This window comes from Oratosquilla oratoria, chromosome 26 (genome assembly GCF_046742065.1).
Source record: "Oratosquilla oratoria isolate Oo_2021 chromosome 26, ASM4674206v1, whole genome shotgun sequence".
NCBI classification, from domain to species: domain Eukaryota; kingdom Metazoa; phylum Arthropoda; class Malacostraca; order Stomatopoda; family Squillidae; genus Oratosquilla; species Oratosquilla oratoria.
The window spans coordinates 45,058,044-45,079,717 of record NC_134802.1 but is presented as its reverse complement, the minus strand read 5'-3'; positions in this window follow the sequence as shown (position 1 = coordinate 45,079,717).

The following is a 21,674-nucleotide window of genomic DNA, read 5'->3' as shown; positions in this document are numbered from 1 at the left end:
GGTCTACCCCTCAAGTTCACTCCATCCACCTCTGCCTTCCAATTTTTTTTCTTCATTCATTCTTCCCATGTACCCAAACCATCACAGTATTATTTTATCTACCCTATCTCCCATCCCACCCATATTCTCTTCACTTCATTTTTCACTCTATCCATCCTCGTAACACTCATCATACTCTCAAATACATATTCATTTTTTTCTTTCTGACTCTCTTACATACCAAATCCCTATCCCATACAGTATCGTAGGTACAATTACACCTTCATACAGTCCTTTCTAGAATTAGTATATCTTTTTTTTTTTTACAATATATTACTTTAACTGTATAGAAACATGAAATAATCGCCAGAAAAAACATGTATTTCTTTAGATCTCGTTTCATCATGATAGAGGTCCGATTTTCCGCACTGATACATTATTCAGTAATATCACAGAAGTTGAACCTATAACGAACGTTCCGTTTAACGAACAAATAGGTTCACAAACAAATTTCGTGAACCATTTTTGTCTCTCTTAACGAACGATACCTCGGGTTACGAACATTCGCATACGCCTCCACACGTAATCCCACCAGTTCGATATTGCTTTAGTGCGTTTGCCGTGATTATTTCGAGCTTACGACCTGTTTCCAACCAGTTGCAGGTAGTCCCTGGAAGTCGCTGGTAGTCGGTAATAAGATAAATAAATAGATTGATAGTTAGATAGCTATATTAGAAAACACACTGGATAGTCCCCAGTACATAGATTTTCGTCTTATCAACCACATTAACTTTTTCCATTTCAATCCCTTGATTTTCGGTCAAAGGTGGTCGGAAACAGGTGGGAAGCTTGGTGTGGCTTTAAGCTAACGTTTCGGTTTAAGAACTGACTCACGGATCGGGTTAAGTTTATTATCCGAAATTACACTGTACCTGCATGTTTTACACATTTGCACATCTCAGTCTTCTTAAATTTTATTCTACCTAACGCCTGACGATTTAATTCGGATTTAGAAGAACTGGCGAGAAAGTTATCTTTAATTAGAGATTATCTTAACAAGAAAATTTGCGCTTTCGTTGAAGATAGACAGTGGCAACTGAAGCAAAAAGTTTGGGTATTTAATGAAGACAGACATGGGGTACTAATTGAAGAAGGAAGTGGGGGGATTAATTTAAAAGAAAGGGGAGTATTATATGTCTGAAGACACGGACGGGGTATTAATTGAAGAGGCAAGGGGGGGGGGGAATATTCACCGCTGAAGCAAAAAGGGGATATTCCCCAGAGACCTTTGGAGTACGAAATGAAAATGTGGACACATTAACCGAAAAAGCAAATTGTGAAAATTCAACTTTCTAATGACAGAAAGGGAAAGGTGTGGACACATTAACCGAAAAAGCAAATTGTGAACATTCAACTTTCTAATGACAGAAAGGGAAAGGTTTTCAAAATGCGGCCTGAAGGTGTTCCTACTAATTGCCTCTTCTGAAAGTCGCATAGTTTCACGCCGCTGAGAGAATGTGTGTGTGCGTGTGTGTGTGTGTGTGTGTGTGTGTGTGTGTGTGTGTGTGTGTGTGTATGTGTGCGTGTTTGTGTATGTATGTGTGCGTGTTTGTGTATGTATGTATGTATGTATGTGTGCGTGTGTGTGAGATTCACCATGGTCTTAGATCATGTGTTGGACTCGTGATCGACAGCTATTACCCTCTCGGAAGAGACCTCAGAGCTCATATATGATCGATCCATGAATAATGCTGTGACTACACGCACACACACCCAACTCACCGCCCACGAGAGTTGGAATAACGACTTACAGCGCAGCGTTACTGAAATTATTTCAACCCTGGGCGGGATTCGAACCCGGACCACCGTAGTGGCAGCCGGAAACTACCAACTGTGTGTGTGTGTGTGTGTGTGTGTGTGTGTGTGTGTGTGTGTGTTTTCTCAAGGAAACTGTGAAGCTAAATTTCCTCACCACTTTGACGGCAAGGCCGAGTTTAGGCTTCCTGTTCTTGGCTAATTTACGAGGGTTTTGTGTGTGTGTGATCGATCATAACGTTCTCATCTTCATCTTCATCTTTATCTTCGTTCTCGTTCTCATTCTCTTTATTGTTCTTGTTTTCATTCTTAGTCTCATCCTCATCCTCATCTTTATTTTCATCCTCTTCCTCTTCTTCTTCCTCTTCCTCTTCCTCTGCTTCCTTCCCTCGCCCTCTTTTGACGCTGCCTTGTCCTTCTATCATATTTCCAGCTTGCTCCTCTTTATATTTCTCTTCCCTCTCTTTCACCTCTTCTTACTCTCCTTTTGACGATGCTTATTCCTCATCTTCCCCCTCCTACTACTGTCCTTTTTCTTCCAATCCTCTTCCAGCTTATTATTATTATCATTGCGATTGAATCGTACTTGTCGCTTGGAATAATTGGCCGCCATTTGCGTTGCTGGCACGACCGGAATGTCGATGCCAAATGTCGCCAGACAGAAAAACTCCCGCCCAATGTTTACATTTATATACAGTCAGGAAATCTTCAGGTCGAATCCAATTACAAAAAAAAAAAAAAAAAAAGGAATTAACAAATAACCCGAGGACGTGATGAAAGTAAAGTATGTCGTTTTTAAATCAGAAAGAAATAATTATTTTGAAAATGAGATCGTCGAAAGAAAAATCGTTGGACCTTTGAAATTCGGATTCGACTACATAATCATGTCTAGTTGTCCACAATGTTCTATCTAGAAGAACAAGTTCTCCGCTAAATCTAGACATCTAGAACAAATCACTTTTACCTAAAATGTTGCGTCTAAGCACATATAGTTCAGGTAAACTAGAGGAGAAAAATATTTAGCTAAGTTGCATTTATCATCTATAGAACTTCTTGGGGATAATAACTAATTTTATTTACCTGGTTATTGTTACTGCCACAAATATAGTTTTTATCGTAATTATATTTATCGTTTTAACTTTATATCAACAACGAATTATTGTCATCATTATTATTATCACCATCTCTTATCATAATCATCAAAATGATTATCAATGGGACTCGTTCGAACGACTACGAAGAAAACAGGCTGGCCATCTTGACTTAACCTGTCCTAACCTATCCTAACCTATCCTAACCTAACCTAACATAACATAACCTATCCTAATCTAACCTAACCTAACCTAACCTAACCTATCCTATTCTAACCTAACCTAATCTAACCTAACCTATCGTATTCTAATATATCCTGACCTATCCTACCCTAACCTAACCTATCCTAACTTAACCTAACATAACTTAGCCTAACCTAACATAGTCTAAATTAACCTAACCTAACCTAGCCTAGCGTAACCTAACCTAACCTAGCCTAACGTAACGTAACCTAACCTAGTCTAAATTACCTAACCTAGCCTAGTCTAAATTAACCTAACCTAACCTAGTCTAAATTAACCTAACATAACCTAGCTTAGCCTAACCTAACCTAACGTAGATTAACCTAACCTAACGCAGATTAACCTAACCAGACCTGCCAACCTCACCCCCAACACCTCTTGAAGATAAATTCGCAAACAATTGTAACCATAACTCTGAAACCCATCTTCTTATGAAAACAGGTTCATTTGTCTGATTCCAAGAGTGAGCTTCTTCGGTAGGGTTGGTACGCCTTGTTACAGATTGGCACCCCTGATCTTCTGGAGTCATTCCAGTAAGTCTTATCGACCATGAAGACTGTGTGATTACCACGGACATTAACACGAAGTAGATTCAATGGGATCGGACCATTTGCCATCACGACAGCCATTTCCAGAAGCATTTTTGTCCCAATCCCGGGCCATTATCAGATGGAAAAGAAGATGGTGAGGTCATGATCCAGTGAACGTGGCTTGGTATGCGAGGATCCATGGACACGAGGGTTGAGGAGATAAGGAGAGGGAGATGTGGTCAAGCGAGAGTCAGAATTATGAGCAGATAAATGCTCTTTCTGGGGTAAGAATTCGATTAATCTAATTATCATGCTAGTTAGTTAGAGGAGCGTTTATGTCCTCAGTCATTACTTGTGGTAAACTGTATTAGTTAAACTACGTCCCTTATCAAGTTTGAATTTGTGAGTTTAAGTTGAATTGGTTTATGAGTGTCGTTGTGATCTAGTGTCAGATATCTTTATATGGCCATACGCGAGCGTGCGCGCGCACACACACATACACACACACACACACACACACACACACACACACGCAAACACACACACACCAGCTCTTCAGTGAATAGTTTGGATAAATATTATCGTGCAAATTGTTTTCTTCTTTACTTTTCTTATTTTTATTTTTATGAGGGACTTGACTGCTGTTATGACCCATAAAACCTTTCAATTACCTGGAGCAATTCTCTTATGAAACTTTCTCCTCCGAGTTCGCTGCCTTTCATATCATTTCTGTCGTGAATACTTCGGTCAATACGTAAGTATTCAACAGAATCCTGTGCTGCCTCGTCCTTTTTGAGATAATACCCCACTTTCTTCAAGTAATACCACACTTTCATTTCCTGGTAATACCTCACTTGTTTCTCCAGGTAATACCCCACTTGCTTATTCACTAAATACCCCACTTGCTTCTTCACCTAATACCCTACCTGCTTCTTCACCTAACACCCCACCTGCTTCTTCACCTAACACCCCACCTGCTTCTTCACCTTACACCCCACCTGCTTATTCACTAAATACCTCACTTGCTTCTTCACCTAATACCCCACCCGCTTCTTCACCTAATACCCCACCTGCTTCTTCACTTCATACCCTACCTGCTTCTTCACCTAACACCCCACCTGCTTCTTCACCTAACACCCCACCTGCTTCTTCACCTAACACCCCACCTGCTTCTTCACCTAATAACCCACCTGCTTCTTCACCTAACACCCCACCTGTTTCTTCACCTAACACCCCACCTGCCTCTTCACCTAACACCCCACCTGCTTCTTCACCTAACACCCCACCTGCTTCTTCACCTAACACCCCAGCTGCTTCTTCACCTAAAACTACTGCTTCTTCACCTAATGCCCCATCTGCTTCTTCACCTAATACCCCACCTGCTTCTTCACCTAATACCCCACCTGCTTCTTCACCTAACACCCCACCTGCTTCTTCACCTAATAACCCACCTGCTTCTTCACCTAATACCCCACCTGCTTCTTCACCTAATATCCCACCTGCTTCTTCCCCTAATACGCTCACCTGTTTCTTCACTTAATACTTACTTTCTTTTCCAGGTAATACCCCCACTTGCTTTTCCAGGCAATACCCCCGGACAAGCAACTGTCCGCATCCGGACTAATTCCCGAATTCCTTCAGTTCTTCCCCCCGGAACGCTTTTGTTAAGTTCGACAGCATCCGAGCCCACTGGAGAGTTCCTTTTATCGTTGACGTGATCCGGTTCTCGACCAAGTTCGTGATCTTCGTCCCGGTCTGCGACCACACGGACATCTCGCCCCCGTTAGGCGACCGGAGCGGGAAAAAAAAAGGAGGGGGGCTTCTAGTAAGCCCCCCAAGAGAACCCCTCTCCCCTTCCCCTTCCCCCCACCCCCTTCTCCCCCCTCCTCCCCCTCTCCAACCTCCCCATTCACCCCTTTCCCCATCCCCAACCCGCCGGTGACCTGAACGGACAAAAAACCTCATGGACTCCAGTTCACCACCAAGAAGACCCCATTTCCCCCCTCTCCCCCTCCCCCCTTTTCCCTCCCTTTCTCGCCTCCTTCCCTCCCCCCCCCCTCTTCCCCCCAACTCGCCGAAGATACGTGGGTTTTCTCTTTAAGGAGACAACGCAACGAACATGACAATCCCGTCGTTAATGTGGACGATGATGCGGAGATCGTGACTTCGCCAGAGTCTGTCTGTCCTGAGCTCACAGACTTCACAAGGGGAGAGTTCATTCTCAAAGGGTCCTTTCCCCGGCTTTGGAGACACTGTACAAAGCTAACCTAATCTGACATAACATACCATACCATAAAATAACATAGCATGATATAACTTAGCCTAGCATAACACAGCATGATTGAATTTAACTTAGCCTAACTTGACCTTAACACAAACTTAAACATAACATCAGCCTCTTTTCGCGTAATTTTTTTTATAATGCCAAAAATATTCATGACACATTCAATGTACAGACGACCACAATTTGAACATATAAAAAAATGACATCACTCAACATGCAAAGGAGAAGAAATCTGAAATATCTGAAGTCAGAGGGGTAGGGGGACCTGCCGGGAAAGAATTTGATCTATGCCTCCCTGAGAGGGAATTTCAACTTTATACAAAGTACAGAGCCAAATGATTCTTTCATCCCCCCAAGCCCAATCTCCCCCCTAACCCCCCTATCCCTCTCTCCCTCCTTCCTTCCCTCCATCCTTCTCTCCCTCTCTCTCTTACTCTCTTACTCCCTCCCTCCTTCACTCCCTCCCTCATTCAGCCTCTATCTCCATCCCTCTGTGCAAAGCTTCCTTATTTTCTCTGCATTTGTTTTTCTTTCTTTTTTTCTTCCTCCTTTCATTCGTTTTTTATTCTTTCTTTTCTTTGTTCTTTCTATGTCTCTTTATTATATTATTTGTCTAAGCCTATCTTTCTTTTCTTGATCTTTCCTTTCATCCGATCTTTTATTTTCTTAATTCACTCGTTTATTATTATTCTTTTTTTCATTCTTTCTTATGCCTTACTCTTTTTATTCTAACTTCATATCATTCTTTGTTTTTCCTTTCTTTTTTCTTTCCTCTGGATGTCTGTCTTTGTATTTTTTTCTTTTATAATTTTTGTTCTTTGTATAGTTTCTCTCTCTTTCTCTCTCTCTCTCTCTCTCTCTCTCTCTCTCTCTCTCTCTGTCTCTCTCTCTCTGTCTCTCTCTCTCTGTCTATCTATGTCTCTGTCTCTCTCTCTCTCTCTCTCTGTCTCTCTCTCTGTCTCTATCTCTATCTCTGTCTCTCTCTCTTTCTCTCTCTCTCTCTCTCTCTCTTAAACACTCCACAACACTTTCATGAGCGCTGGTGACTTAATAATAAGCCACCTGGTCTCACAGTAGCTTAGTTAAGAGTTCAAGTCCCGCGCTCTACCAGGAATAAACCTTTTTCGGATATTACATATTGTTTAGAAAAACAAAACATGGCCGCTCCAGAAATTAAAAGTACAGCTTACATGAACACATGCATATACTCGTACATATATAAACACATACATACTAATACTTGTGAAGAGCTGGAGTCCAGGAACCATTGTATAGACGAAGAAAGTAATCGCTGGACTCGTCGATAAAAGTTTATTCCTACGTTTCGAACCCTGTCCGGGGTTCGTCTTCAGGGATATACAGAGATAGCAAATGGAATCACATGCCCCTTTATATTGATTCTCTTTGCTATCTCTGTATATCCCTGAAGACGAACTCCGGACATGGTTCGAAACGTAGGAATAGACTTATTTCGACGAGTCCAGCGATTACTTTCTTCGTCTATACATACATGCACACATACACACACACACACACACACACACACACACACACACACACACACACACACACACACACACACACACACACATACATAGACACACACACACATACATACATACATACATACAGTACATACATTGTTGCCATGAGAGCGTTCATGTGTACGAAACCTCGTTTACCTCTCTAAGCTATTCAAAAAAGCAATTGAAGTAAAGAACTCAAGAGTGACTGGAGGACTGGAACTCAAAAAAAAAAAAAAAAAAAAAAAAAAGTCAAGACGAATAATCGCCCCGTTACCCAATTACCGAGAGCAGAGGGGGCACGCCCTATTGGTCCGTGGCTCCCCACTTGATCAACGACCAATTTCTTGTTTACTTCTTCCCTCGCGAAAACAACCTGGAAGGCTTCTTGTACGAGACATACCGGTTCTTTGCTATGTAAGACATTCGCCCAGGGCGTGGCTAGTCTCCTCTGAGGCTTCCGAACGAGCTTATGAAATATACATATTCTTGTGAATGACCAATCAGTGGGAATCTCAATGAGAAAGTTAATTGATTCTGTTCTGTTGAAGGAAATTTCGGATATTCATAATTTTGCCATGTCGAGTGATCCAATCAGGTGGCGGTGTTTATTATTTGAAGGAATCTAGAATTTGTGGATGAATGCATTGTTCTTAATTAAGCCCTTTCAGTAACGTGGCGAATTTTACAGATTTAATCTTGGTTAATGGGAAACTTGATGATGATAGGAATAACGCTGAGAGACCGAAAGAGAGCAGGTTAGGTGAGAGAGTAGACTAGAGTGAAAGATATTGTGGAGGCGGTGAAAGAGAGGAAGTGGAATTGGGTAGGTAAGTTGGTGAGAACGACTGATGAGCGATGGAGCAAGTGTGTTACTGAATGGACGCCACAAGATGGGAAGCGTGGAAAAGGGAAACCAGACAGAAGGTGGAGAGACGAGATCGAGAAGTTTGTAGGAGTGACGTGGCAGAAATTGGCGCGATCGTGTGAATCATGGAATGCTATGAAGGAGGCCTTTGTTCAGAAGTGGACTCAGGATGGCTCATTTGATTGATTGATTGCATGAGAAACTAGTGGTTCTATTTTTTTTTTTTTTTTTTTTTTTTTTTATCTTATTTAAATGCAAATTTCGACAGATTTGAAAACTGTGATAATTTCCTTCGAGGACATCTCATTCCTGGACCGCAAGGCTCCATCCTTGATTGAATCAAATCAGCTGGCGATAACATGAACGAAAGCTTTAAAGTGTACCCATCATCATCGCAGCAAAGGAGCTGAGGTGTGGTCCCGCCCAAGGTTGAATGAAATCGTGTGACTTTAGCCAGAATAAATTCTCTAAAGTGTGTCACTGGAGAGAAAAAAAAAACGTAATCGAAAATAGTGATTGATATTTTTTTGATAGATATTATCGAATTTCCACACACAAAATACATAACGCAGAGATTGATTATAATTCCAGGAAAGTGTCATCAAACTAATTATTGAAAACGTTATAAATGTTATCGATTTTTTACAAAACAGTTATACAAAATACTCACAATACTGAACTGACACTGATTAAAATCTCGGAAACATTTTTCATCAAAAACGTTTAATTTTTTACATTTTTTTTAAACGTTTCAGGGTAACGTCAACGTAAACAGCACATTACCATACACATAAGAACATAACATAGGACTGGAGGAGACTGCAGAGACCATAAGGCATACACTAGGTAGTTCCATATTTGTTACCACGTCATCCCAATCCATGAAGTTATCTAATCTTCTCTCAAAACAATCAATTGTTTCAGCGCTCGCTGAACATAATGGAGATTGCAAGAGACCATAAGGCCTACACTAGGCAGTGCCATGTCCTTTACCACCTGTCGTCCCCATCCATAAAGTTGTCTAACCTTTCTTTAAAACAACCCATAGTTTCAGCGCTCACTAAACTGTTGGTAAACCAGTTCTTGCGTATTTCCTTCTTAAACCTAATTTTGTCCAATATAACCTAATTACTACGGGTCCCTCCATGATGTCTTAATATGATGACCTTGCCTGCACCACTTTTGTTAAAGCTATGCGCGATATCCGATGTACAATATCTCTCAAATTGTCATGTTTTGGTCTTTTGCAATTGCCGCGGAAATATCTTTAGTAATTGATTGATTTAATTGATTAGTTTAATCAATTTGTGACATTTGTTAACCCAGAAACAGTTAAGTGTGTTAACCTTATTCAATGCATAGTTCTTACGTTTGAAATAATAATACAAAAATTCAATAAGATTATCATCTTATTCACAGTTGGCTTTTATCATATAAAGAATTTCTCTTCATTCTTTATCTATATCTACAAAACTCTAACAAGATTGTTGTGAATCCATCAGTCAACTTTTCTTATTACATAAAGAATTCATATCTCTTTATGTCTACAAAACTCCTACAAATGGTATCAGTTCATCTCTTATTTAAAAGAATTTTTATTTAGTTAAATAAATTGACAATCATTAGCGTTTTTTAATCTCACAACATTTTTACAAAAGAGATACTAATTGAATTAATTTCTACTTTATATTTACAAGACTCTTACAAGAGTGTTATCAACCCATCTCCTATTTAAAAGAAATTTGATTTAGTTAAATGAATGGAGTTTGATTAGCATTTTTTAACTTCCCAACATTTTTGCAAGAGTTGCCAATTTATTTTTTACCTGAAGCGAAAGTTTGACAATTACATAGAAAAATATCTAATTGTCATCTGCCTTAATTGCCCAAATAGTTTAACCTTCTAGATAACCATTCTTTCGTTAGATCATGCATCAGGTTCGTGATTTAGTGTTGTTTATTGTATGTATCCATCCATTCGACCGAGTAATTGAAATTTGGATTTAATTTTTAATCCCATATCTGTACTGAATCAACCAAATAATTACTTTACTTTTTCTTTCTCTCCTCCTCCTCCTTCTCCGTCTTCTCTTTATTCCCTTCCTTCGCCTTCTCCTTCTTTCTCTCTTTCTTATTCTCTTTCTACTTCTACTTCTCCATCTCCTCCTTCCCTTTCTTCTCCTCTTTATTTTTCTCTCTTCTTTTTCTTCTTTTTCTTTTTTATCTTTTTCTTTTCATTTTCTTTTTTCTTGTTTTCTTCTTTTTCTTCTTTTTTATTCTTTTTTATTATTTTTTCTTTTCTTATTCTTCTTTTTCTTCTTTTTTCTTTTTCTTCTTTTTTTCTTCTTTTTCTTCTTTTCCTTTTCTTTTTTTTCTTTTTCTTCTCCACCACAATCATTTTGGAGAAACAACTTTACTCAAGACTAAACACTGTTCAACGGATGTTATTGTTATTGAATAACTCAGATTGTTATTGTTAAAGAACATCCACAGACTACTGATCAGACATCCAGGTTTCAATCCCCACACCCCATTAAAATTGGGAAGTTGTCGCTACGGGTCATACCTGGATCTCCAGCCATACACGTAACCACTACCCAAAGCATCTATATCAGCGTTTCCCAACCTTTTCCGACCATAGCACCCCCTGTTGTTATGTCTAAGCAGCCCAGCACCTCTATCTTGTTATTAGAAGGATAAAAGAAAGTGAAGTGTACCGCTTGATGATTTATTTTCTTGATTCCTTAGAACTGAAACAAATTGACAATATTATTTTTTGAAGAAACAAGAACACCCTAGAAAAATAAAATAGCATTGGAAAAAGTCAAATATGCACAACTGGGTAATCAATGATACATATATCAATGTGATTTTTGTGTGAATCACTTCCAAGCACCCCCTATAATTTATTTCAGCACACCCAGGTGGTGCTAGCATCCCAGGTTGGGAAACTCTGATCTATATCTACGCTCTCTAAAGCCAAGAGGTAGGAGGGCTTCCGACCTCTTAAGAGAGGGTATGAAGTCGTTCGCTTCTACACGCAAATGTTTGGACTCTGTACTATTTGAGTGGAACTTCACTTAATTGAGCCTCGTTCCTAAAGAGGTTTCGATAGTGGGCAAGTGTGGCAGTTAACAGTTGTTAGAGGTTGTTTGAGGTTGTTAGCGGTTGTTAGTGTCTGAGGGACAAGCCTTGATTGTACCCGGATCGCTGACCTACACTTATACATTTGTTCGCATTTTCGTGATGAAATTTGGGTTGAGCAGTGGATAGCGTGATTTACCCTTACGGGGGAATCCCCCGTTCGGTCCCAGTTCATTGCTACCCACCTTCGTGGTTTCCTAATCCTTTTGTGCAATGCTGAGGTTTAATATTTCGGGGTCACATTTTAATACCAACACAAAAACAACGTAGTTAATCAAGTTACACGGGGTTCAGACAATATATGTGTATATATAAATGTTTATATGCATGTGCAGTAAATGCTGAAACAATTAGTTTTAAGAAAAAAATAAATAACTTTATGGTAGATGCATGGAACTGTCTAGTGTAGGCCTTGTGGTCTCTTGCAGTTTCCTCCATTCTAATGTGTTTATACAGTATATATGTATTCATATATGCATGTGTATATATATATTCATAAGTATAGCAGTTCAACCCACCCAAATCTTCACATAGAGTCTACCCATCTACTCATACACGCATCCTTTCCAAGTCGACAGAACCATACAAGGTGGGATAAGATATTAATACATATTGATTTCTTGCCAAGAATGTACAATTATATCCAAAAGGGACAGACCGGTTCGGCAATGGGCCGTTAAGGATAGACTCGAGACTTGCCCCAACCACCGAGCTCCTGTGTCTCGTTGATTAAGGCAGCCATCCAAGCGTTTTGGACCAGAACTCTAAATAGCAAAGGGTTCTGCCTTCTCTGAGATTGTCGAGGAAGAAGTGGAAGTTTTCTTGATCATTTATGAATCTGATTCATTATTCGGAGTCGGTGATCATTGGCGAATTAAGGACATTTTTTTTTTTTTTCTTTCTTTTGACAGTATTTTCTTATTATTGAATATTCTCGAGTTGAATGAGTAGATGCACGTCCTGTTAAAATATATGAATTATCTTTATACACATTTTATATATATATATATATGTGTGTGTGTGTGTGTGTGTGTGTGTGTGTGTGTGTGTGTGAGAGAGAGAGAGAGAGATTTGTTCATTTATCTATTTGCTTGTTCTGTTCTATTTCTTATTTTCATTTCAGTATATTTCATTTATTCATTTATTTATATCTTATTCTTATATTCATTTATCTATATATTAATTTATCCATCTATTTATTTATCTACTAATTTATCTACGTTGATAAAAATATTTTCAGAAAACAGTTTTTATAACTCTGTATAAACTTTTCTGCAAACAATTTTTATGTAATTTCTAAAGCCCTCCAATCCTTTGCACTAAGACACAAACTAAGCATCCATTAGTAGCATTCATAACATTCAGCAAATCTGAAAAAGGGCATAATTATAAGAAAACAAATTAATATATTGTCCAAAGACTGTGTGCCCACCCTGTAGATGATGGAAGGGTGTTAGGAATTGGTGTCACTGTACCCGATGGGGATTTTTTTTTCTATCTATTTATTCATCTATTTATCTATTCATTCATTATTTCATTTATTTGTATATGTTTATTTACTTATCTATTATTGTTGCTATCATTGGGCAGGCCTAGAAAAAGATGGATAAAGGAGTTAAGGAAGCTTGACGATTCGAGGAGAAAATCTTAGATAATGCAGAATGAAGTCTATAGAGATAGAGAAAGATGGAGAGAAATTAGGAAACGAGGACCACTGGCTGGCAGGAGATAATCCTACCAGGCAAATGCTAAGAAGGTAAGAATATTTATTTACTGGTTTATTATTGGAACAAGAGCATGGTTCAGTAAATTCAGCGCTATAAAGTCCTCTGTAAAGGGGCACAGTTCCAGCCTTCTGATAGGGGAAGTTCACGATGTTGCACCGAATCGTCACCATCACCATCATTTTAAGACCAAACGATCAGTTATCTGGTTTATTTCATACAACACGTTTCTGTTTCTATGGATATCCACGTTTTGTTTGCCTGGTCTTGCAGGCCTTCAGGAATATTTTGAAAACTTATCAAAAGCCTTCTTAAGTTGCAAGAGTTAAATTGGTCAGAGTACACACCATGCCGGGACCTTTATCAAATGTAAAATATTTCGCTTTTCGGAGCTCTGTGTACTTGAAAAAGGTTCATTAAGCCAATCGTTGTATATTTCATAAAGGTTTCATTCTTACATGCTGTCTACTCCGACCATTTTCTTGGCTATTGCCGTCTTAAATCAATTGGTAAAACATATTTCATATCCTGACGTTTTTCAACTTTAAGCAAAGTTAGACTCGCTTTGCGGTAGCATCTTCATTCAGTCGGAGTGTTGCCATACATGTGTGCCTCCCTTTTTTCAGACCCGATGAATGATTACTATGTCATCAGTAACCAGCGTTTCTATCCTAGGGAGAAATATAGAAAGGGTGAAGGAGAGATTTAGGGAGTGTAGCTGAACGGAGAGATAGTAGAATTTATTCATTTATTCAATTTATCTACTTATCTTTTTGAGAGAGATAAATCTCAAGTTATATAAGAATATTGAGAGACTTGGTGCGTAGAGATGACAATGAAATTCTTGAAATATCGACTTCATAAGACTCCAAGATTTAATCATGATGTCTATACATTCTAATCCATTAACTAGAGATGATTAATTGTCACATTTCCCAACTAAAATTACCAATATTTGGATTTGTTTTAATTTGACCTCGTTTTGTAATTCGTTGAAATCCAAATATTACATCATCCACAGGTTTATATATATATATATATATATATATATATATATATATATATATATATATATATATATATATATATATATATATATACATATATATATATATATATATATTTCCTTTTTCTAAGTGCTTGAGCACTTGTAGTGCAATAAGACATTCGGTCTGAGTAACATAAGAAAGGCGATTTTCATTTCATAAAAATAGTATAGATTTGATTTAATGCGTAGTTCGGGTTATATCTTTATCTACGGGGTTATATATCTAGTAGATGCATTGTGTATTTAGAAGTCTGATAAAAGATGTTTAATACAGATTTGCTGGGCTTTGCATCTTCACAGAAATATATAGGATATTCAATCTCCATGAGGAAGAAATAAATTGCAAAGGTATTTTCGATTAATAGGAAACATTCTTCTGCATATGAACATGTCCGCCGTTGATATTAAATCAATATGCAAAAATCTTCAGTGTTTTTTTATATAGATAAATCGTTTTAGCAAAGATATGCTCGTTCTTGCCTGTAAAGTTCTCACAGTACGAAGTCGTCGTCATCGTCATCATCGTCGTCGTCGTCGTCGTCGTCGTCGTCATCGTCATCTTAGCCCCAATAACGACATCGTTTTCGTCAAATTAAAAAAAAAAAAAATCTAATTTTCTGCCCCTCAAATTCCAGTTCTTGTGAATCCTAAACTGAGCCTTCATCGCTATCATTAACCACAAGGTCTATTACCGCAATAACTATTAATAACTCGACTCATTACTTAGCTTTATAGGTTAACGAAAAACACTTTAATTGGGAGCTTGAAGGTGCTAATGGCAGCGACGAGGACGACAATGAAGGAAATGATAGTTTCATGAAATGAACAATTGTTATACCGAAGATCATTGAATGTAACACTGATAATGATGAGAGGAGGAAAGTGGGAGACGAGGAGAAATCAAAAGAAGTGGAAGGAGGGAAAGTTGAGGAGGAGGGAAAGAAGGAAAAGGGAGTGGAGAAATATTTAGAGTGGTAACATTGATAAGGAATAGAGAAAGAAGTTTATTAGGAGGGGATGAACAAGGAGGAAGAGGAGGAAGTGGTGGGGGTGATGAGCTGGAGGAAGAGGAAGAGGAGGAGGAGGAGAAGAAGCTGGAACAGAATGAGGATGATGACGTTGACGATGACGATATTGACGGTGTTGACGATGATGATGTCGATGATTTTGGTGTAGTTGACGATAACGATGACGACGACGACGACGACTACGACGACGATGATGACGATGACGACCACGACCACGACCACGACGACCTCTTCAGTGCAAAATTGTCCTCGACAACAGAAGCGCTAGTTATTGCTAAGCAAATTGAAAATACCACCAAGACTATGATCGGCGAATTCCTATTCAATTACACGTGGATCAAAAACCTTTCCGATAACAGCATAGCTCAAGGAGCGTGCATCAGCATACTTCCCACAGCATCACTACTACAGCATTAACTCCCCTTACACTGCTCATGATAATCAAAAATAAATAAATAAATGAATAAATAGATCAAATAAATCGCATACACGACGACATTAATTCTTGCATTGCTCATAACTAGAAATGGATGAATAAATAAACATAACAAGAGAGTGAATACATGACAGCATTAACTCTTGTACTGCTCATGATAATTAAAAATAGATAAATAAATAGATGAATAGATGAGGAATGAAGAAAGAAGCTTAATAGGAGAAGATGAACAAGGAGGAGGAGGAGGGGGAGGAAGAGGAGGAAGACGAGGAAGAGGAAGAGGATGAAATAGTGCTGGTGATAGATAAATGAATAAATGAATAGATAAGGACGATGACGATACATACACGACAGCATTAACTCGTGATGATTAAAGATAAATGAATGAATAAATTAATAAATAAAATAAGATAAAGTGAATACACGACGGTAATAACTCGTGACGATTTGCATCTTATGGTCACTAAAGGATTCTGTTCAGAATAGAAATCCCTTCCTAGTGTTCTAGGTGTTCTACTAGAACCCGAAGAACACACAGGGGAGAACATGGGAAGTCATTTCCTGTAACTACAGGATAGAAGCGCCGGTGAGCCCCGATACTGTTCCACAAAGGCTCGTTTGACACGTATCGACTTTTTGCCGTGCGCCGTCCATGACACGACGTCGTGCTCTCAAATGACCATGGGTGTTTATGGACGCTTTTACACCTCACGACCGCGTGTGAAAGTGTCCATAGGTACCCATGGTTATTTGAGAGCACGACTTCGTGTCGTGGACGGCGCACGGCGAAAAGTCGATACGTGCGAAAAGAGCCAAAGATTCACTGGTCACCGCTAAACAGTCCTCCACTCGAAAACCGTTCTCACAAAATAGGACCACTTCTCCCTAGAGTGTACATCTATAAACAACAATCAGTGTCGACCTCTTCCATTAATTATCAAGCCAACAAAATATCAACTGGTTTAAATACTGCCACTCCTTCCCTTCTCGGGTATTTCTGGATCACCTTTAACCGCTTTGAGCGGGTGAAAGCTCATCCCTCATTCAAGATTCCTTTTATGTCGTTGCAGAGCGTGCGTCCATTAGCAAAGGAGGCGGTGGGAGGAGGAGGAACCACAGCCTCGCCGCAAACGGACGATCGAGAGAAATTTAAATTTAAATGACACCGTCAAGTCATCAAGAGTTCACATAAATTGTCGTATATGACTTTTCGTAACGCTAGTATTGATGAGCTGTGGTTAATTTGGGTAGCGGAGGAGAGAGGATTGTCTGTCCGACCACAACAAAGAGTAAAAGAGAGAGAGAGAGGGAGGAAGAGGAAAGAAGGAAAGAAGGGTATTACTATTTTGTCAGGAATTATCACCATTTTCTCCAAGAGAACAATATCGCACCAATTAGGTTGACTCAGAGAAGTGGTAAAGAAGAGATTTATGGGGAATGCTAACAGAACGGAGGGATAGTAAAAATTAAAAGGATTTTTTTTTTTTTTTTTTTTTTTTTTTTTTTTTTAAGGATTAGTCTCGCCATGAAAGAATGCGGAGCGACTCTGATCTGGATATCACTGGAGTCCCGAAATTATTGACTGCATCAAATATATACGGTCAGAACCCCACGCAGAGAAGAAAGAAAGAGAAACGGTGAGAACAACTTCGTCTGGCACTGGCCATAACACGGTCATTAAGCTCAGTACCTGACTTGAAAGGTTTAAAGCTAGACCAATTAGTGTTATTACAATAGACAAAGGTGTGTACAGGACGAGACGGTCGGATATCGTTCTTTACCCTTATGAGTGAAGGGAGAACACTTAAGCGAGCTGAGGGTATGATACTGGAAGAGAAAAAGACTAAAAAAAATCTCTAACAATAGACAAAATAGCATAAAGATGAATAGAATATTTTGTTGACAGCAAGAATATAAAGAAAAGCGTCACCCAGCAAGAAACGGATTAAATGAAAAAATAAATAAAACTGAATAGCAACTTGTTTTCCTCTCCAAGAGGTCGTGTCATACTTCAAAACAACAGTCGCCTTTTCCCCTTTTATTAGATAGACCAAAACCTATCCAGCTGGGTTATTGATAGCACAATCTATCTCCATAAGAAAAGTCCACGACAAATTTCAGTTACGAATGAACGCACCTAACTCTGTTACGAATCGAACGCTCTCCGATATAATTTGAGGTCCTGTCAGCTGTGTCCATGGACTGCTGGGAGATAAATATCCTTTATAATGGGGATCAGTCCCCACAACGCACTTGGGCCCGGCACCACGGACCCGCCTTGTCCAGACAAAGCAGCAATTACCATCGGGCGAGCCTGGACGGGCCTGAATGACCGCGCTCCCGGGACGGGCTTCAAGTATGCAAAAGTAGAATTGTTTCCCTGAGGATCCCTTCACCCCCACCCCCACCATCCCAACTTCGGTTGCTTTAGATGATCTCCGTCCAATGCACCTTGGGTGACACCGGGTTTTTTTTTTTTTTTTTTTTTTTTTTTTTTTTTTTTTTTGGTTCATCATTCACCCCACGTCCTACGATAAACTGTTGACAACATGTCAATGAAGGTTCCTACTCGGCGGGTTAGATCTGGTTAGGTCAGGTTAATTAGATTAAACTAGATTAGGTTTAGGCTAGGATAGGTTTGGAATAGTCTGGTCGGGTCTCGTTTCATTTGGTTTGGTTTGGTTAGGTTTGGTTAAGTTAAGTTAGAGGAGTAGTGCATCAGAAGAAGGGCTGCAAGTCTCATCAGGGATCCTAAGTAGGTGATGGTGGGGGACCAGTAGACCCACTGGGAAAGAATTCTATTCTTGCAACAAGTACAGCAACCTGCCGACCGGACTTGTACCAATTACCGTGTCTTGGCGAGGTCCGGTGGTGGCGCCTTGCAATATGGATCGCGCAGGAGACGCGGAACCGCCGCCGCCGCCGCTCTCATTGGTATGCCGTCCACCACATCGGCCGCAAGCTGGAAACGGACGCGGAGAGGAAGGGAAAAGTAATAGACCCCGGAACCCGTAGGAGGAGACTGCGAGAGACCATAAGGCCGACATTAGACAGTTCCGTGTCCCTTAGCACATCCCTATTCAAAATGTCATCTCGTTTTTTCTTAAAAAGACAGCGTTCGCTACATTGTTACTAAGTCTATTCCATTCGCTAACCACCCTGTTGATCAACCAGTTTTTGTATCTTTACTTCTTAAAGCTAAACCATCGATAATTATTCTACATCAATGAGATATTTTTGCATCAAGAGTTCCCACACTACCTCAGATTCTCATACTCTCCTCAGCCCCTTGTGAGTGAACCGAAGACTTTTTTCCTAATATGGGCGGAGTCAATGAAGAGCAAAAAGCACAAAATCTACCGGGATATTCTGCACCTAAATATAAAATGATAAGTAAATGAAAACTATAAACACTTCGAGGATAGTTAGCTCCCTACTGAACTGCGGACACCCAATCACATACTCCCTTCCACTTACTGAAGAAGACCGAGTCGGTCGAAACGTATAAGCAATAAAGGAATTCCAGCCCATCTTCGCTTATTCTTCCTCCACCCACACACTCATATATATATATATATATATATATATATATATATATATGTATATATATATATATATATATATATATATATATATATATATATATAATGTTTTAGCCAGGTAGGATATTTTCTTATAGGTAGACGAAGTTAAAAGCCATTGAAGATTCGTTTTTTATTATCTTCTAGCGTATATTTTCTATGCGACGAACATTTGTTTTGTCATTTTCTGCAAGTCTACTTAATAGATCTTTTATCGTGGCCGACGTTTCGGAACTCTCTTGTTCCATCTTCAAGGGCAAATTGCTGTGTCATGTTGTTTGTTCTGGTTATATATGGGATGTGTCTATGATCCTCACATCCCATATACAATATAACCAAAACAAACAACATGACACAGCAATTCCCCATTGAAGATGGAACAAGAGAGTTCCGAAACGTCGGCCACGATAAAAGATCTACTAAGTAAACTTGCAGAACATGACAAGTCAAATGTTCGTCGTATAGAGGCTATACGCAAGAAGATAATATAAAATGAATCTTCAATAGCTTTTAACCTCGTCTGTGTACAAGAAAACATATACATATATGTGTATATATATATATATATATATATATATATATACATATTTATATATATATATATATTTGTATATATATATATATGTGTGTGTGTGTGTGTATGGGGGGACGGAGAGGGGGGTCGCCGATTTAATGAAGCGGCCTTGCTGTGGATGTGCTGTGTCCTGCGACACTGTTTCTGACCCAGGGCAGTGGACAGGGTGCAGGGATGACCCGTCATCTAGGAGGTGCTAAGATGGGAGGGAGGGTGGAGGGGTGTGGAGTGTTTTCGGGGATGAAATGGGTGGGAATGTTTTTGTGCCTTGTCCTTTTTGGCTACCCTCCTGGTAAGGGAAAAAAAAGCCTTGGTATATGTATGTATAATATATATTATATATATATATATATATATATAATCAGCCATCCTGAGTCCATTGCTGAACAAAGGCCTCCTTCATAGCATTTCATTATTCACACGACCGCGCCAACCAATGCCACGTCACTCCTGCAAACTTCACAATCATTTCTCTTCACATCCTGTCTGGTCTCCCTCTTCCACGCTTCCCAGCTCACGACGTCCACTCAGTAACACACTTGCTCCATTGCTCATCAGTCATTCGCAGTAACTTACCTGCCAATTCCACTTCCTCTCTTTTACCGCCTTTACACTATCTTTCACTCTAGTCTGCTCTCTCACCCAACTTCCTCTTTTTCGGCCTCTCAGCGTTATTCCCAGCACTGATCTCCCTATTTTCCTCTGTGCAGTCCTTAGCTTTGTCTCCATTGCCGTCGACAGTTTCCAAGTCTCTCACCCGTAGATTATTGCTGATAGAATGCATTGATTGTAAACTTTACATTTCGAACCTAAAGGTTGGGAGACTCTCAGGATTTTATTACACTTACCAAACACTTTGCAACCAATTGCAATACGTCTTTTAATTCCATTATAATGATTTTTGGTCACTTTCACTATATGGACTAAAGAATCATATTCTTCAACTTCTTCAAGACTCTCACCATCGATTATAATATATTTACTTTGAACTTTCGTGTTAAACATTACTTTGGTTTTACCATTATTCTTGACGTAAGCTCTGGGTGTACAACGCAGCTAACTTAATATGAACTCCTTTTCCTGCGTCTTTCAAAATGTCTATTGATATAACATCTTCCCCAGGTGCTGTTCCTCGTATCATATTTTTTAGAGCAAAGCCTACTTCTTCCTTTGTAATCTCTGGTACTCTACTAGCGTCTACAGATGAATTTAATGATTCAACTACGTTCTTCGACGAGTAAAATTCTTGGTAAAATTATTCTATTCTTTTTACCATTCCGTCCCTACATTTAATTATTTCTCTATTCCTATCTTTCAAATATCATTTGCTGTCTTTCTAAAGTATGTCTGCGCTCGGTCCCCTTAATACTTTTACCTTTCCGAATAGTTTCCTCTATTTCATCCGTGTTTCTCTTTTCTCTTGCCTTTAATCTGCATAGTCCTTTTTCTTTTAGCTGATTCATTTATAACTTTGGAACATTTGTTTTCGCTAATACTTTTCCTACTTCCCACTATCTCTGCCGATTCCCTAATGATCTTCACTAAATTTAAATGCATACCTTCAACAATGTTCTCGTTAGTTCTTAGAACTTTGAATTTATTTTTAATTTATTATTTAAATTCCTTAATGTTATCCTTATCCTTCGCAAGGCTTATTTTCTTTCTTAAAGCTAGATTATTTCTCTCGGCTCTGAAATGAAATTTAGCTATGCAACATACCATTCTGTGGTCACTACCTATGTTGACTTTATTTATGACCGTAATATTGTTAACGCTCTTGCTCTCATCTCCTAATATGAAGTCTGCT